This window comes from Aythya fuligula, chromosome 11 (assembly GCF_009819795.1).
Source record: "Aythya fuligula isolate bAytFul2 chromosome 11, bAytFul2.pri, whole genome shotgun sequence".
In the NCBI taxonomy this organism is placed as follows: domain Eukaryota; kingdom Metazoa; phylum Chordata; class Aves; order Anseriformes; family Anatidae; genus Aythya; species Aythya fuligula.
Window position 1 is genome coordinate 108,139 of NC_045569.1, and position 18,645 is coordinate 126,783.

Sequence of the window (18,645 nt, forward strand, 5' to 3'; positions counted from 1 at the left end):
ATTCCTGATTCCTGGATTTTTTTTTTCTCAGCAGCATTTCATTTGTCAGGAAGGGCATGGGGAAAAATCTGCTGCTTGCTATAAATCTCTAAATATTACTGCCCAAATAATAGCATCTGAATCAGCTGACCTAGGTTAAACTAAGCAGTTTGGAAAAATGAAATTTTAAATAGACTGATTTCACACAAAAATAGCTATTAGATTATACAGTTCGAGGAAGTACTCATTTTTCCATATAAAACATTGTAGCCTTCCTCTCTTTTACTAGACGCTGATTCTAGTTGGTTTTCACTCAGTTAAGATTGACAATTTCATACAGACTGTAAACCTTCAGCCTTCTACATATAAGTACATACTTAGCTTTTGTAGTGCATTTCACAACTAGAAGGCTAATGTCTAGCTAGCTGAGTAGCGTTTGTCTTTTTTTCTGTGGATGCTCCCGGACTGTGCGATAGTCAGGAGGATGATGGCTCAAGGTATGTCTCCATTGGCATTTCAGCACTTTCAGGGGTTTGCTTTGATAACGAAACTGCAGATCATTCCCATTTTCCATACTTGTGTTTGTATCTCAGAGCATGCAAACTTTTTGGATGCCATTTGGGATGAAAATAAATCAGAGCATCCCTAAGAGCATATCAGATTTCTTTACTAGAGCACATGATGAAGGAGTTCATGTAACTATTTTAACACTGCCTTTAAATTGTGGGTTTTATTGCAAAATAGTAAATTACTAGCTGTTGAATAAAAAGTCATTTGTGGAACTATTGTAAAATGAGCTGCATTTGCAGGGAAACTATTGTAAGAACCACTAAAAATAATCCCCCTTTTTGTTGCATGGCTGTGTTACTTCTGAAGAATTAGTCTGAAGTAGGTAATTATCATCAGATGTGTAACATATATAACATACACAAACCTTGGTACAGGGATTGTCTTGTTCTCTTGAAAGGCCATGGAGTTTAAAGTTGAGAACACATTAAAAGATGTTTTTAAACTTGATAGTGCTTACTCTTCCTTGTAAGCTGAGTTGTAAAATTATTCTGTAAGCTTCTGACTGCATATGTTTATTTAGTGCCACACTAGAAATTTTTCCCTGATATTCTGCACTTTCCTAATTCTGTAATTCTTTCCAGATGCAGTGGGGATGTCACTGACAGATTTTCATCACAATTCATTGGATGTCTGATGCTGTTACTCTTGTCCTGACATTCTTTATCTTCGATTATAATATTTTTCCTTATTCATTTTCACTTGCTTTGAATCTGTGCTTCAGTAATCCTCTGCATAAGAGATACTCCAGATGTCATCTGTCCTATTACAGTTGACTTTATTTCCGATTAGAATGCGTAGAGCAGATCTTTTAAAGTTAGATGTGCTTTTGAAAGCACTCTGGCTCGTTTAGGTATGTCTCCTACTTTTTATTCAATCCTTTTGAACTACAAGAGAAAGATAATTATAGTAAAATGTGCATATCAAGAAATGAATACATAGCCTACAGTTACCTTTTTCAGCCATTTCTAGAGTTTGAATCAGCAGGCTAGAATTTGTGCAGTCATAGGGGTCTGTCACATCTAATTGCTATGGAAATGTATTCTAGCAATGTTGAATGATTATTGCAGTCTTATAGACTAATCCTGTGCCACTTGATTACTACATAACCTAATCTAAATGGCACTACTGAACTAATCTGTTGTTAAGGTTAGAGAAGGAGGAAGAGGTTACACTTTCAGCAGAAGCTTGGAAGTGGAAATTTAATAACAGTCATCCTAGCTATCTAAAGGGGCTCTTGACTACTAAGGGAGCCTAATGTTGTTGTGTCTGAGGATGAGAGAAACAGGAATGCAGAATGTGTCCATGATCTAGTGGTGTTGAAAGAAAATACCTGTGTACCAAGAGGGGAGAAAGATCATTATATTTGATGCCTCTGCTATTATTTGGAATTGTGGTTTTCTTAATCTCAGTAAAACTTTTTATGACAATGTTACCTTGTTTCACAGCTGAATAGAACTAGATTCCTAGAGCATATTTCTCTGATATTTTAAGGTTCTGTCAGCTGCCTTCAATATCCTTTCTAAAATGTTACTGTATGTTGGTTATGTTAGTGGATGCCACCAAAGACTTGTATACGACCATAAATGATACTTGGCTTTTCTTACCTACCTTAGTGAGCACAGAACTCCTTTGTTGTCACCCCTCCTACTCAGTGTACTGTAAGTTTGTGAAGTGCAGAGAAGGTATTAATTGAAGTACTATTGTAAATACCGACATTCCTGTTATTTTAGGTCTGTTTGATCAATTACTTTTCTGAACACTGGGACTGGGTCTTAATTGGTAAATGCAGATTGGGCAAACATTGATAGGGAAAGAAGTAAGTTAGAAATAACATGTAGCATTTTTATTTTAATATTACTATGTGTTTGGATAACTATGTGAAAGACAACGCTTCTTTTATGAGCCTTGATATTGTAATTGTATGCCTTCATTTTGTGAGCTTACTATCTTTGTGTTAAATCAGAATTTGTCTTGTATCAAATGGCGTCACTGATGTTTAGGTATCATGGAGGAGATGTTTGAAGCCACTGTATTGAGCTTGGTATTGTGATTTCTGCAAAGTGATTGTCAAATAGTATCCTATAGGCTGCTCTTCTCTTTGTGATTTATGTAAATGACACTTCTGGTACAACAGAGCTGTAAGTCCTGCCTTTAAACATCCCAAAGAATCCTTTTAGTAGTTTTTAATGCTGGACATCTGATGTTGCTGTTATATAACTAAGTACTGACCAAGTTGATAAGTTATTGATGAAGTAGCTATCTGAGCTCTTTGAATTGCTATTGATCACAGAGCTTAGTGAACTTTACAAATAAAGTCTTTATGATATACTGTCAAATTAGTTTGGATATTACCTTTGGGGCAAGGTATGTCCTAATAATCTGAAAATCTTGAATCAAATGCATCCTTCTAGAAACAGCTAGTTACTTTGGATGTCTGAATTGATCTCCAGAGGATGAATGCTCACGTCCTGAAAAATCACTTTCCACTAGTGCATAAAGAATTCAAAATAACTAGCCAGTTCTAAAGCTGTGATTGCTTTGTGGTGGGCAATACTTGAAGTGATAACCTGTCCTGTGTAACTTAAAGGTCAGGAGTTATCTTTCTCCCTCTTTCTGGCAGTATGCATACTATTTTCTTGTAGCTATTTATACAACATGAATATGTGAAGCAAGGTACACTCTGTGCTGCCCAAATGACTGTACAATGAGGGTTTCTGCTTTCCGAACAATCTGTAATTATTTGAATTGTGATTTTTCTTTTAGAAGAATAATGATCTGAAATTAGATTTTGGACCATGTCCTCCTCTGAGGTTTTAATTGCAGTCTGACATATGATTTGGAAAAATAACTTGCCAGTTTTAGTACCTCTCATAAAGGGTCTCATTGTTGCTTAGGAACCAACATAATGTCCATGAAATGTACTATCCACAGTAGACAGTAAAAGGGTTTCATCTGAAATATACATCTCCTGAGGGAGAATAAGTATGGCAGTGCACCTATGCCATCAAGAAGAACTATGGAGATAAACAAACTTCTGCAGTATTGGTAAGGCTCTATTTTACTGCCTCTACCTCAAAAGTTTTCTAAAAACACTATAAGCTCTAATTAAACTCAAAACTAACCAGAAAATGAGTTGTAGGCAGACAACTTTTTTCTCTAACATGCTTTACATGTTACAAGTTTTCTCTAATGTGCTAACACATCAGATGTGTTATAACTATGGGAAAGCAGACCTACATGAAGACTTTTTTTTTGTATATAACTATTATCAGGTTGCTATTACTGCCATGTGGGAGGTATTGGCTGTGATTTGGCAGATGGAAGACAGCTCTCTCTGCTATAATTACGTTTTTGCTGTGGTACCTCTATTCCTAGCAAACACTTTGACCAACATAAGCAAAAAGTTGGCATAGAAGGGACCACTCTGTAAGAAAAGTAACTATAATTTTTGACTTTTTCAGGCTATAAATACCAAGCATTCTATTAAAGTATGTCAATTAATCCTGAGGAAAATTTAGGCTTTTGAAAAAACAAGAATGCATGAATATTCTCAACCCATTTTGCTTTCAAATGACTTCCTTTGCAAGAAATAATTAACTAAGATATACCAGTTTAAAGAATATTGCACTTCCCCATAGCAAGCACTAACTGAGATACATCAAGTCATGATAGAACAAACCAATTTTCTGCATCATTTCCTGACTTGTTCCACTTGATGACCTTTATATAACTTCACTAATAATTCTGTCTTTCCCCTGCTGTGACAACAATGCTTGATTTGTCCAACATTTGTTTTGTTGGACATAACATATGTTGGTTTGTATTGTATCTTAAGTTTCTTAACTTGGTCATGACACTTCAGAGTAGATTGAAATCAGAGACCACAGAAACAATGGAAAGTTTTTTCATTCTTTCTTTCTTTTCATTTTCATTTTTTCCTTCTTTTCATTTTTTTTTTTTTAAATCAGTGATGCTTGTATCTAAATAACCTAAAAAGTTTTAGTGTTTCTTGACATAACATAAACACTTTGAAAGACTGAATGAAGTGAACCTTTTATAGTTATTCTGCAAGAACATTGTGCCATTTTTTAAAGAAACTTTTTAAAATAATCACAAAATATATAACAGTTTGTTGTTAACTTTATGTCAGGAATTTGGCTTAAGACTTACAGATCTTCTAATCAAAAATATCTATTTAGATACCGACAACATATCATTTACACAAAGTTAATTACAGTCATTCAAATCAAATCAGCTCCAGAAAACATAATTCCTCCACAAAAAACAAAATAAAAGAACATTTCTGTTATGTCCCAGTAATACTATCTGTAGAAAAAATGTAGCATATGAATTTAAAAATTACCTGTGTTCTCCTCTTGATTTTACTGGAGAAGAGTGTTATCTTTCTTATGGATGTGCGTCTTTTAAAGATCTGGATAGGTTTTCTGGTGATCACTCTCTGTGGCATCTTTTATGCAGGTGCTTCTTGTTGCTAAGAGATCAGTTGCTTAGAGATGGAAGTTTGTTTTTTGTAATAGATCAGGGGCCATTGCAATTGAAAAGAGAATTTTGTAATTTTACCTCTCATCTCAGTATATCAGCTGCCAGTGATAGAGATGCACATGCCTAATGGTGATTAGAATTGTAATGGGATAGCAAAACAGAAAAGTAAACAAAGTTTAATCATGTTTGAAGTCTTTAAATATCAAGAAAATAGATTTGGCATTTAAATGGAAGTGCAGCTATCAGAAACGATACTAATTCTTTACCTATCATGTTTAAATCTATTATTGATTTCCAACAGAAAGGAAGAAGAAAAGTCCAAGCATTTTATTCTGACATTGGAATTGCCAAAGTTGTAGATGACCTTTTGTAAGATACAGCCCTGCACAGACATTACAATGGTCTTAATGGCTGTCCTGTATATTTTTGCTTATAGGTGCTGATGTTATCAAAAGATGAGACTAACTCAGAAATATGAATAAAGTATATGTGCCTGTTACTGCTTTAAAATACCAAATTATAAATTGTCTCAGTTTCTGCTATGGCAAATCCTGACTCAGCTGACTTTTCTGTAAATTTACCTCTGTGATTTGCAGTGTAGCATTTTGTGGAATAAATCAGAATCATCTTTTTGCTCAATGCTGTCAAGTTTAGAAAATCCAGTCACAAAAGTCTGTTTTCAGCAAGGCTGTGTTATGTCCTATGGTGGTAAGATGTTATGCATCCTTGTCTCTTGCTGTCAGGCCACAAAAGTGAAATTTTCTCACAAAATGTTTTCATTCTTTTTATGAATTCACTCAATGCATTAGCATTTTAAAGAAGTAAGCAAGCACTTTTACTAAGAAAACCCATCAACTGGGTGGAAGGGACTTATATATAAAGGACTATGATCTCACTTGGAACAAAGGTATTAAAGACTTATGTACAATAGTTCTAGTGATAGAATATTTTTAACTCAGGGGAAGGCTGGAAGAGGCCTAGAATTTTATTGAATGCGAAATCTCTTTTGAGAAGCCTTTCTTAAATAAATAAATAAATAATAATGAATGTAGACATTTTGGGGAAAATAAGAACTGAATTCATAGGGAAATGCTTCCGGAATGACTGTGACCTCATTGAAGGTACACAGCTTACACAACCAGAAGCCAAAATAATTGCAATCTGAAAACTGAACTCTTGTTCTTTTTCCATATGCATACACCCTTCCATATCTATTTATTATGCAGAGACTTGTTTACAGAATGATTTCACTGTATAATTTTCCTGGAATCAAAAGTACAAGCAGAATGGGCAGAACTTTAGTGTTTCTATTGTGTCCTGTATTTAGAGTTGGTCACAATAATGATTAAATTCTGGTGCATGGTATCTTATGTTCTGAATATGTTTCTTAAAATTATTTTATTTTAAAAAGAGATGACATCTGTTTTCAATTTTTAAGCCTAATTAAAAATTCACAGGGAAATCATGAATTAATATATATTTTTTTGTTTTGTTTTAACAAGCTGATTCTATGTTCTTACCATTTGTAAACTAAGTATATTTACATTCTGGAGGAGATAGGTTTTGAGTCTGATTTTGATCCATTTTATGGTATATTTCCTGCACATTGTTAATGTGGATGAACTAATATGAATGGTCAGTTTTGAAGATGATGGATTATTCCATGGGTACCAGGTGAAAAGAGCTTTATATACCAATACAAGGAAGTTACCATAGAAAGTTTCCAGCTCTTTCCCATGATTTTAATCTGTTTTACCAACTTCAGTGTTGTTTTGTTTTAGTAGCCAAGAAGAAGAACAACTTGTGTTGAACTTGCTAATTTTATTACTGTGTTTTTCCTTGAGTTCCCCATGTATTTTAGCAAAAGTCAAACTCACTATTTGTTGCTAGTGCAAACACTTTTTTTCCATGAAGGTAAGCTTTAATACCTCACCCCTCTTGTATGGTTACAGCTGTTGCTCACTGACTTTGAAGATAGCATGTGGTTATGTAGGTCACTTTGAAGCATTGGAAAATAACATGGCAATTAGAGAAAGTGCTCAGGGAGGCATTACAATCATTATTGCTAAATCACAATTAAAACAAAGATTAACTCAATTTAGAAGCACATATATCCTTAGATATTCTTTATTATATGTGCAAATGATAAGAATAAACCACTTTAGTATTAATATATTTTTAAAAGCCTCAGAATTAAGAGTTTGGTGCAACAAGAAGTGAATGCAAGGAAGGTGAAACCAATACAATTTATTTTTGTTATCATGAGTTGCTTGAGTTTTAGGGGAGTCAAAAATGATTTAGCCAGGTTCCAACCAATAGATGTTTTGATTCCTTGTACCACGATCCCTTTGTTTAATCAAAAGGACTGCTTTATAAAAATTGAAAATCTGGTAATTTGTTGGGGCTTCTTCTTCTGACAGAAGTGTGGATCTACTTAGTAATAAAAAGAATTAGTATGTAAATCATAATTCAGGAGCAAGAAGCCTGTTGAATTGGTCATCAAGAGGGCACAAGAAGGGTTGAATTTTATGTAAATACTTGTTTATATTTAAATTAGGTTTTGTCAAGTCCGACTGTGGGATATATCTTTAAATCAAGTATTACGTCCATATACCAGAGAAAATATATTTCAGTTATTTCATGCCAAAGAATTCCCAGAACTCCGTATAATGCAACCAGAATGATTGGACTTGTTGTTCACTACAAAGATCTATAGTTGAATACTACAAATTCTTCAGTGCCTGAGTAGGCATTCAGTGAATTAACAAAGTTCTTTTTTATACAATTAAAAATAAGGCAAGGGCTTTTTCTAAATATTTTACAATAGCCTTTTGTGAAGAGGATGCAAAATGATCTTCATAGTTGAGCAGAAGGGTCCACAATCTTGTAGGGTCCCTGTGGTTCATATGATAACATTTATTAGAATTTTGTTTCACTGGGGACTTGGATCTGATATAGCAACTTTATACATAAAAAGAAAATAACTTCGATTAAATCAGTGGAAACAAAAATACTGATATATATATCAATACTGTGAAACGAGTAGGATGGGATCAGGCTCAGATCTTAATTCTTCTTATGGCCTGATGGTTTCAGTGCACTTGTTAGGGTATGAGGTAAATGCTCTCCCTATACCAACAGTGCATAGCCACTGGTAAATCTGTCCCTAATCTACTACATGTTGTTTTATGATAGAAGGAAACAGAGATATCTGTATGAATGTATACTGTCGGGGCATGGCTAAAGAACTACCTAGCTCAGCGCTCCACCTCACAGAGTGGCCCAAACCAGCTGCTAAGTGCAGAGTATAAGCATTGGACAAATGTATGTAGTACTTTCCTCTCCTTTTATTTAAGGATAAAAGAATTTTAAATGGCAGTCCTTTCCATCCCTGTGTTTGCAGTAATGGCTACCTGTCTTTTCTAGACACTTCAAGAAAGAACTTGAATTTAGAAAGACCTAAATTCTTTTATTGAGGTGTTTTACTGCCACCTTCTCTCTTAACTTCTTATATGTACTGTTATCTTAAACAAGTTAGTTGTCAAGTAGTGCTAAGAGAGCTAAGACTACTGCAAGTATCTGTGTGCTCAAGTGCTTCCTTTGTTGCTTTCTAATTTAAAAGTATGTATCGGCCACGAGAATATCTTATATTAAAACTGTGAAGTTCTCTCTGGCGAGGAAATGTTTTTTCAACAAAACATACTTTGGATACAACAAAGTTTATAATTCCCTAAAATTGTATTGAGTGAATCGATTGAATTTTTAGTTTCTTTTGATTTTCTTTCAGGACACTGTTGAAGTACGTGGTACTAGTAAAGAGTTTTTCTTTTGAGACTATCTTCAGAAGACCTGTATTGTTGTCAGTTCTAACACCATGGTTAATTTGGCAATTCTGCTTCTCAGTTCTTCACAACTCAGGTATCTTCCAAAAGCCTCAAGTTTCAGAGTAACTTTAAGGTCTAAATTTAATTGCTATCCCCAGCTTCATGTTGTTAGAACCCTGCTGGCTTGAGGGAGAGAGATGAGGTGCTTTGGCACTGGGAACAGTGTTCAACATCCAGAGTGTCATGGTTGTGTTTCTTTTTCAGCAAAGTACTTTAGCTGTTATTCTGGATGGCGGGTACTAGGAAATGAATTTTATCGGTTTGTTTGTTTGTTTGTTTATTTTTAGAATAAAATAAATTTTATTTTATTTTATTTTATTATTAATGTATTTATTTATTATATTTTAAAATTCTGCTGGGTGAACAGAATAATACAGGCATGTATTTTAAAGCATAACGTAGCTGTAGGGAATTCCATCTCTCAGTAAACTCCAAAATCCCCAGCTGGGGCTCTGCTGAAAAGAATTAGGGTCTCTGAATTGAGGCCAGTTCGTGTGGTAGCTTACTCTAGATTAAGGAATGTATTGCTTTGCAATATTGCCCACAAGGTCAATTCCTGTCAAATCCTGAAGGAGAGCAGGTGATCTGGTAGAAAGCCAGCAGAGTTCTTCTTGTTCTGTCAAACATGATCAAAATCAAGCCACCTGCTTTAATGCTACTGAGAAATTCTGATGGAAAGCATTCTTGGTGGAATTTCTCTGCCTCCCTTACTAAATTAACTGTGAGTGAGTCACATGTAACCACCTCTTGTCAGGCCTTCTGGGCAAATATGCTTTATTTTGGGAATGCAGAAGATGAGCTTTTATAGAAGTCAGTTAAGAAAATAGTCACAGGTGTGTAACATTGATTTGTCATTTGTTCCATCTCTTTTAGACACAATGTGCATGATTCCAGGATGTTGTCCTGGAAATTTAGGATGTTAAATCCAATTTTTCTGTCAGCCATTATCCAGGACTCAACTTAGTCAAGAAATTTGACTTCCATGTCATAATCCTACCTTTTAACTGAGAAAGAGAAAGTCTGTGCGTAAGCTTGTATGCTAAATGCTCCTATGCAAGGTGGCTAAGTAAATGGGGTGGATGCTACTCCGCTAATATGTTACGTGTGAAAATCAAACATCTGTGTCTTCAGTGCATTTGTTCTTAAAGAGGTCTTCCACATGCTTCCACCAGCTACGGGGTACTTCCTCAGAATATCTGCTTGCTGCAACTTCCTCAGAAATGTTGGAGATATTTTTTTATCTACCTAAAGATAGAAGAGCTTTGGGAGAAGCTCATTATACCTTCAGGTACAGTCAAAAAGTGCCTCTGTTTGTACTGCTATCTTGAGATAGATACGAATCTTCAGAGATTATGACCTTTGGAAGTCTTTTTGGTTTGGTTTATGTGTTTCATTTATTTATTTATTTATTATTTTATTTATGGAAAGATCTTTATGAAAGTAGTTCTATGTGGGCTTGAATACCAAAAAAGATCTCTTCAGTAATTTTTATTGTCTGTCTGGAACAAATGTACGAAAAGCTCACTAGTGAATGCTATGGCTGACTGCAGCTTCTTCAGGAACCGTTTTCATTTGGTCTCCGTTGATGTTTGCATGCTCTGTGCTTCGTTAAAACCACTCCTTCCCTGAAGAATATATATGTCTACAGCTGCATGGGAGAGGGTGGACTAGCTCAGCTTTTCTTTTAGGGTTGTCATCACCCCAAACCTTTATCACTAAGCCTAGAGGAGGAGCTGCACACACCAGTTTGTGGTTTTGGCACAAAGATATTTTAGTTGCTGATAAAAATATGTACTTTACAGTTGCACTCTGTAAATATCATAATGTTAGCTGTTACATGACAATCGTCTACCTCAGTAGTTACTGTATGAACTAGGGCTAAATGGATGTATTGGCCTTTGAGATCCTTGAAGCAAAATAATAATAATAATAAATGCAGGGTTATGTTGCTATTGTTGTTCGCAATAGGCATTAGATAGCTGTTATTAAGTACTACTTTTGCCTGTTAAGAGGATTTAAACCTTGTAAAAAAAAAAAAAAAAAAAAAAAAAGAGCTGTAGTTTCTTGGTGACTTCCCACCAAACCACTCTTATTCTGTCCACATAAGACTGATAAAATAGCATTAAAAAACAGCCAGTGAAAGTCAAAATGGAAAGAGTTAACAGTATGGGTATTTTTCTTCTATTAGTCTCTCTTCATAAGTTCAGATCTTCAGACTATGGTAGGCTACACTTGTTAATTCAAGAAGTGCTACTAATTTTGAAGATGGGGACAGTGTGTTCTTGTCACACGCAGAAGCAGCTGAAATGAAATATAACAGGAACAGGTCATGGATGTGCCATCTAAAACTAAGTCTGTATTAACTATCTGGGGATCTACAGTTCCTTTAGCTTGTTATCTATTCAACTTATGTACTCTTTTTTTTTTTTTTCTTCCCCTCTCTTGAATGGGTATTGAAGCTGGCGAGAAAAAAAATAGAGGTATGTGAAGACTTCTTTGCCCCTTCTGGGTGTGCAGGAACTAGGGAGGACTATCTCAGATTTTCTCTGTTTGCCCATGGATATAATGATGTAATTTGAGAGCAGCTTTTCAGGATGGGGTAAAAGCACCTCAAGAGAGCATCTGTTTCCTTGTACCTGAAAAATGGGCAGGCTACCTAGAGTAGTTTAGCATGAGTCTTCAAATTTCTATAGACTTATCTGACAGCTAAATACTTTTTATACTTTTTTTTCTGGAGTTGTCTATTGCACCTTAACTTTTGAAAAGCTTAAATTGTTAAGCACTGTTTCTGTTGTTCAAATTATTCCTACTTGAAGGATATTTGAAGAAACCTCCTCTCTTCCCTAACTCCTACCATTTTTTCCCCTCTCCCTGCCACCACAGTAACTCCTGTAACTATTGTCACAACTATCCTCAAACAGTTATAGGACAATGATAAGAAGAAGGATTTTCAGAAAGTGAGTTTTAGAGTTATATAAACTCTCCTGTGTATCTGTCCAAGTTACGGAGTGTTTTGTGATCCATTTCTCTTATAATGTCATGGTGTTTTTTTCTTTTTTTTTTTTCCTTTTCTTTTGTTTTTCTCCCTTTTTTTTTTTTTTTTTTTTTTTTTTTTTTTTTTTCCAAATACAAGAAACAAATGTTTTGAAGTGATACATGGAGAAATAATACCGTAAGTCTTAGCTTAAACTATCTTAGAGCTAAGTAGAATTTCAGGTTGGAAATGCTGCTTTAAAATATTTCCCTCTGTGTTGAAATATATTGTTCTAAGCTTCTGCATTTCCTCCATCTTGTAAGGCCCACAAGCCAGTTGTGTAAAAATGTAGAAACCATGCTATTTGTTTAAGCCCTCTCATGTAAGTGTTTGATGGAATATTACAACTTCATGCTACATGACACCAGGCAGTAATTGTAGTTGTCTGCAGAAGAAGCTGCTGGCAAAAGCAACATAGTTGTGTGTGATTATGGACTAAAGCAACTGAAATTCCTCTTTGGCTGAGAGCTCAGAATTCAGGAGTTCTGTGGGAATCCAGCATGTGACTCAGAATTTTTCCCTAAAGCTGTGATCGTTAATATTATTTTTGACTTTTAAAGTTATGAGAAGTAAATATGCTTAATCTAGGTACTTCCTAATAAGCTGTGAAATGCAGACAAAGCAGAATTTGTCATAGCCTACAAAGGTAAGACTTCTGAATTATCTGTAATTATGTTTTGGGTAGACCTGTGCGGTGTCAAGAGTTGGACTTGATGATCCTTAAGGGTCCCTTCCAACTCAGGATATTCTATGATTCTATGATTCTATGTTTAGCAGCTGGCCCTAGAATGAAACGTTAGCTTGTCCGTTATGTAGCTGCTCACAATTAGTGTTGTGTCTATACAAGTAAAATGCAATGTATTTTTAAGAGCAAGTTACAACAAGCTAAACCCAAATTTAAGCAGTACTGAAATTTATTCCCCTGAAGAGACATGCTTGCTGAAGATTGTTTCAGAAAACAGCATAATGGAAACACTTTTTTGCAGAATCCTCTCAGATTCAGTGTTTGGGATTAAGTCAATTTTAATATCTGAAACACTGAGGATTATTGGTAGTTCTTGATGAAGTTTTTGTAGATTGTCTCACATCACTGCAAAGTCCAGTGCCATACTCCTCAGTAATACCTAAGTTATCTGAAGGAAATATCTTGGCAACTGCTAGCAGAATGACCATGGTAGTTTGGTACTCTGCCTGGGGTATTTTACTTTGTTGTTTAGATCTTGGAAGGAAATTTCTCTGCTGCAGTTGTATGATGGAAACCATTGGCTCTGCTGTTAAAAATCATATGGCTGGTATATGTATTCAAGAGGAAATCTGATCCTTATTTTCCTTCATGACGTTGTTTATATTTTTAGGCTCGGGAGATGTCAAGTTCAGGAGATCTTCTACTAAAAAAAAAAAATAATTGATTAATAAGCTTGAGTAATAAGTAGGGAAATCAGGTTATGAGTGTTGTAAATGATGAATGTTCTTTTATAATGAATAAGCAAACCAGCTCTATTTCATATAAAAATTGTTGAGTAATCCTCATCTCTCCATGACATCTGGTTCTTTACTGACCTTTAACAGACTCTGATTTAATTCTACAAGACAAAAATGATAAAATCACTCATGCATAAGATCATTAATTAAAATAAATAAATAAATAAATAGACAGCTTTTCTTAGCATTCAAATGCACTCGTCAACTTCCAAATTTTGTCAATAAAAAAATGATGAAAATAATCTCAGAATTAGCCCAAAATCATGCTGCATCTGCTCTATGCTGGAAGAGTAATGTATTGTGGTGAAATACTTTAGAACTGTCAAAATACATAAATAAACCAATCAAAAAAAAATCCAACCTAACAAAAAAACTACCTCAACAGCTATTTTGCCTGAGGGAATGCTACAGTTCTTTCTCACTGCTAAACCTCCTTTTTCCAAATAATTTAAGTACTGATACCTGGCTTTCCCACCTGAAAGAAACTGTATAATCACATTGAATTGCATTGCCATTAAACATATGCTAACGTTAGTCACAAAATCTGAATCTGAAATACATTAAATTCCGTGCTTATTTCTGTTATGGAGGAAATGCTACAACTCATTTAAGGAAGTGCAGTGATTTTCTTCTTCTTTTTTTATTTGATTTTAGCCAGTGTGTAACAAGAGGAATATAATCCAAAACTTTCATGGAAATAAAAATCAATACTGTTACAAGTTAAACTCCCATTTTGCTTATTTTTGTAATATTCATGTGGTTATGATATGTGGAGACAAGGATGTGAAGTTTTTTTGCCCTATGGGCAGTTGAGTCAATTTTGAATCAAAATGTCCCCTGACATTATTTGAAGTTGAAACATAACAAAGAGTGCAAATGAATGGCAATGCATTAAGAAAGATGTCTCCTTGTTCTGCTAAATCCTTAGTTATATATACTTGGTCTGGTTTCCTAGCACTCCTTTTAATTGTCACGGAGGAATTCTTAAACTCTCCTTAAGGTATAGCTGACACATAAATGCAGGGTTCTAAAAAAAACTTAGTCTGAATAGGCAGTTCAAGTTGCTTTCTTTATAAAGTGCAGGATACAAATACAAGGCCATGGGTCAGTCAGTACTGTTTATTTCTGCATTCTTAGTAATGCTGCTTTGGTATGACAAAAAGTCAATACCACATCCTGTAGAGTTCTCTTTATTTTTTATTATTTTTTTAGGGTGGGGTGGGGGTGAGAATACATGAGGAGAAGCTTGTATAAAATATAATTTTTTTGAAATAGGTCAGAGGTTGAACTCGATGATCTTGAGGTCTCTTCCAACCTAGAAATTCTGTGATTCTGTGATTTTGTGAAATATGTGACTAGACTAGTTAATGCAGGAACAATACAAAATTTTCAAAGGGACAATGCAAAAATAACCACAGAGTAATAAAGATGGGAAAAAAAAGGAAACAAATAGAAGGGATGAATGTCCTGGGCACTTCTTGTTTGTGATGCAGTTTCTTTTTATGCACCTTCAAGGAAAAAAAAAATCAATAAAAGACAAGCAATAAAAAAGAGCCTTGGGAATTCACAAAGTGTTTTTGAGAGCAAAATACTTTTTTTTTTTTTTTAGGTCTACCTGTCATTGTGGACACAAAGATCCAGATCTTGATTTAGAAGGAAGAATGAAAGTGGACTGAACATGAAATTTCATGTGACAAAAAACTGTCTAAGAAGAAAAGGCAAGTTACCAATATGTTTCTAAACTTACCTTGCAGTGAGCTCTACTCTAAAGGGTTTCCTGAATGTCCTACTAATTGGCTAACATATTAGAAAATACATAGGTAGAAATCAACATAAACTGTATTGCTGTGCCAGCTGCACTTATTTATCTGAGATTAAATCCGTAGTTTATAGCTGTTGTTAAACAGTAAACACATTCATTTTACATATTGGTTGTTGAGATGCTGAACTACAACCGGCAATTATACTTAACTCTATGGTTCATCTTTTTTGGAAACTCTGATATTAACATAATATAGATGACAACAAAAGTTGTTAGACTAAGGCTGGGGAAAAAAAAAAAAAAAAAGTAAAAAGCTGTATAGTAGAAAAGTTAGAGCTCAGCTGCCCAAATATACCGCCTGCAATATAAAATGTACCTGCCAGTAGAACATCTAACATCTATGAAGAATATTAGATCTGATTATTGCAAGACCTCTGCACCTGCAGAAGGTATAGTCAGCACCTTAGAGACTGCAGTCCTATAGCATCCAGTCTGTCATGCACACTCAGAAGTCTGATAAAATTACTCTTTTTTATCTATTTTTAAATATTTCTTCTTTCTGACTTAATCTACTTGTTTAGGAAAGTACTATTTCTCAGGTCATGATTTGTGGCATTTCTTGGCCCTTTGTTGTACCTTCAGATCCTTTTCTATGGAGACCAGGAATAAAAATTCAGACTGCAATCTGAGAGGGTTCTTCCCAGATGTGGAATGTGCCAAATTGCTTGCTGTTGATGTGGGCAGTAGCTATAATGCCTGTAAAGGAACTAAGTATTCTGCCAGAGTGCCCCCTCCATCCTGTATTCCCAGAACAATTTGAATGTTGTGTCATAGCCATGTGCCATTTTGAGACCTGCACAGGCTTGCAAATTTTTTATTCTGAAAATGAAGAGGTATACAGCTCTGAAAGTAGGGGGTGGGAGTGCCCTGTTGCCAGTAAAACCTCAGTGCCTTCTGCGCTTTCTCCCAAAATAAGGCAAAATATTCAAAATAGTTTTATGAGCGTACATTCTGTAACTAAGTTACATGAGTAGCTTTACTGAAAATTGTAGGACTAGATAATTTATTTTAAAAATCCTTAAAATCTAGTAATAAAGCCCTAATAAAAAAGCACTCCATCTCTATGTTCATTTGCTTCCTATTCCTGTTGTGTGCTGACTAGAGATGAGATTATGAAATCTTTGAAATAGCGATGATCTTTTATGAAGTCCGTCTGAATAAGGACTACTGTAATATCCCCCCCTCCCTGAGTGGCAATATTACTGTGTGCATGGTGTGTTGTCCTTAACCTCAGGCAGGTATGTCTGGACTATCTATATCTGCTCCATTAGCAGTAGAGGAAAGGCAATCATTTCTAGAATGTAATTCATCTTGTGTAGAAGTCTGTGTTGTGACTTAGTTTCTACATCCCTCTGTAAGAGGCACTCAGGTGCCACAGATAAGTTAGTTTAAAATTCCTATTTAGTTGGTCCAGTGTACATGATTTTGTCCTGTTTATAGGTAGAAATGTAGTTGGTAATTATTTGGTTACTAATAGAAACTACACTTCTGACTAAAGAAAATCATATTCTAGGATACTGGTAGATTTTGAAGATGAAAACAGCACATTATATTAAGACAGTTGTTTTTTAGTGTCATTCTAATGTATGATTTTACAGCCATGTTTAATATAACCTTTCAGTTATCCCTCTTAATCTTTAAAAGTGCAGTGTATTTTACTATAAAGACTTCAAAGGATATGTTCTGTGGTTTGAACTTAAGCTAATATATAGTGCATATAATAATCTACTGATACACCTAGCAGTTCTTTACTTGCAAATGTTCTGAAATCACATTGCCATCTCCTCCACTTATAAAATCTTCCAGTGCAGTTGGTGCATTTCTCTTGCAGCTGTCTTTGTGACTATTACTGCGATCGTATTTCTGAAAGTAGTAGATACATGCAGTAAATACTTGATTTGAGATTTCTTCTGTGATTTGTTAAACAGACTATTGAGTGCTCTCTTGGCTTTATAAATAGTCTTAAGATACATGTTTAAAGTGTGTATAAAGCTATAACAAATGAATAAGTAGAAGTGTTCAAATAGGAAAATGCGGTTTTAATTTCCAGTGAATCACAATGGTAAATAAAATTAATGATGAAATACTGAGAAGAAACAATCCGGAATTCTGTTGGTTTTCAGTCCTTTCTGACTGAAAATTACCAAGAGATACAGCTAGCTATAAATGGCTTTTTGTAAGATTGCACTGTGCTCAATGTTTAGCAGTAAGAGGAATGGATGCAATGTATACCCAATCTTGTGTGGACAGAAAGAGAAACGTCTGAAGTAGCGAGGAAACCTTAAGGCTGCTCTATTTCATATCCAGCTATTTTTCTTCTTCCATTCTGGTACCTTTGGGCCACAATGACATTCACTTTGGATCCCCCAACAGATCTGTGGGAAGTGGATGGAGTGAGTGTCTATAGCATACAAATCAGAATTGGGTTAAAGTTCTGGGAGTCGTGTTGTTGGAATACCTTTACCAGAAGATGTTCTTTGGTGGTGTTTTGTGCGTCACTCTCAACCTAGACACAATCTGATAAAATTTGTTTGGTAATAAATATTCAGTACATAATTCTTGGCAGGGTTTTGGAGTGGCTGGGGAGTTCCTCTTCTTCCTTTGATAGCTTGCTGAACTGCAGGATCCTTTGCAAAAAGACAGGACTATTTTTCAATGGTAGCTATCTTGTGGATATTTTCAGCTGTATTTATTGTTTTCAGATCCTGGTGGTATTACAAGAATGTGATAGATCTGTTGAGTCACTTACCATTTGTCATGCGTTTTGTGATCAGTTGCTTTTTATTCCTGTAGTTAAAATTGTGAATAAGCAATTGTAGCCATGGTGTTTGAATTGCTCTGTTTGACTTGCTCCTTAAGTCATCTTTGTCTATTCAGCTTTGATTTTTCTAAATGTGTGTCAGAGGAATTTTGAGCACTTTTCTGGGAAAGTCCTCTTTAGCTGACAGTGCTCTAATGATGCATCTCTAAGGCATCTTCTGCCAAGGTTATTGTAAGACAATGAAACATTCTGCTGGTGCCATTGAATAGTACTCTTTGTGTTGCACTACTTGCAGATATTTGTGGATTTTATTTTGTGCTTTAAACACCAGCTTGGCTGACCTAGTAATAAATTGATTTTGTTGGTTCTAAATTTACTTTTATAATTGACTGAATATTCCGAAGTAGTGGCTGGTATATCCTTTGCATAAATTTATTTATTTTTACCACTCTGTAATAAGTTCCCTAAAATCACGGGAAATTCCTAAGGTATCTGTTGCTGATGCTTTAACGAGTTTTATATTGGTTTGCCACTAAAATATTCAGTGGAAGCTGGAATGGGTTGGGGTATAGATCCAGCTTTTATAGATGGTAATTTGTTGAGAATTAAC